Source organism: Vigna radiata, chromosome 6 (genome assembly GCF_000741045.1).
Source record: "Vigna radiata var. radiata cultivar VC1973A chromosome 6, Vradiata_ver6, whole genome shotgun sequence".
Lineage (NCBI taxonomy): Eukaryota > Viridiplantae > Streptophyta > Magnoliopsida > Fabales > Fabaceae > Vigna > Vigna radiata.
Genome location: NC_028356.1, coordinates 31,023,380 through 31,024,578, shown reverse-complemented (window position 1 = coordinate 31,024,578; position 1,199 = coordinate 31,023,380).

Sequence of the window (1,199 nt, the reverse complement as noted above, 5' to 3'; positions counted from 1 at the left end):
AATGATGTTGTACCTATTTGTGTTGTCATGGGCATTAACCATTTACTTTTGTGTTATGTTTTTACTGAAGATGAATTGTAATTGAGATGATGAAAGTAAGGCAGAGCTTAGGTAGAAGGTTGTGTGTCTTAGGTTGTTATGAGAAGGGGCTAGTAATTATGCAGACAATCTTGATGTACTCCTTATGCAGTGAAGAATATTATATAGCAATGACATATTTTTCATGAGCACAAGTTCTTATCTTGTTTCGTTTATTTAAAATTGATTGTGTACTCTTCAAATGCAGTGAAAGTGGAATTTAATTGAATAGGGGCTATGAATTATGCAGGCAGATTTGTATTCAACACTGCAGCAGAAANAGTGGCCTGATNTTGGTGGTTTGAATCTGNACATTACATAAAAGTGGCTTGATTGACCTTGCCAAAGTTGTTTTGAACATTGCAGATTTGTTTTGAACACTCCAGCAACTTTATGTTGTCATTTTAAACATGTTCAAAGTGTCAAATGAGTTAAAAATATTGTGCACCAGAAATTGACCATGCCAGTTCCTAATTTAACTCAAAATCTGATGCTTTAAAATGCAAATATGCTTAAACTGTAAGTCTTGACCAAATGAACAGTGGTATGACCTCTAAACCACCAATTTAAATATGCTTAAACTGTAAAACAGCAAAGAACGAAGTCATTTTGAATATTATGCAGATTTTTAAATTAAACTGTCGTGACCAGATTTTATGTAGTCCTGTATTATGCAGTCCTGTATCAATCAAAATGCACCAGATTTTATGATATTGTCATGACCAAATGCAGCAGATTTCATTATGCATATTATAATATTGTGCAGAGTCCAAAAATCACCAATTTCAATAGTCACGTGAATAAAGTGGTTCCAAAAAGCAGTGGTCCCATAAATTGTGCTTTCAATAGTAAAGTAAACATGAAGTGGTCCCTTCCCACTCACAAAACAATATTCTGCATTCAATACAAGTGGTCCCTGCCACCTACAATCTGCNAACTACANCANTTTAAACAAAGTACTACACACTACAAAATACATTAAAAAAGATAAGGGTCTTCTTCAAGCTTGGTCAAGTGGTGCTAGCTTGGGAACCGAGATGGTGTGTTCCCAGTCCTGAGGCTGTTCTTCCTGCAGCTTGGACTCTTGATGCTCCACTATGTGCTGTTGATGCTGCTTCAGC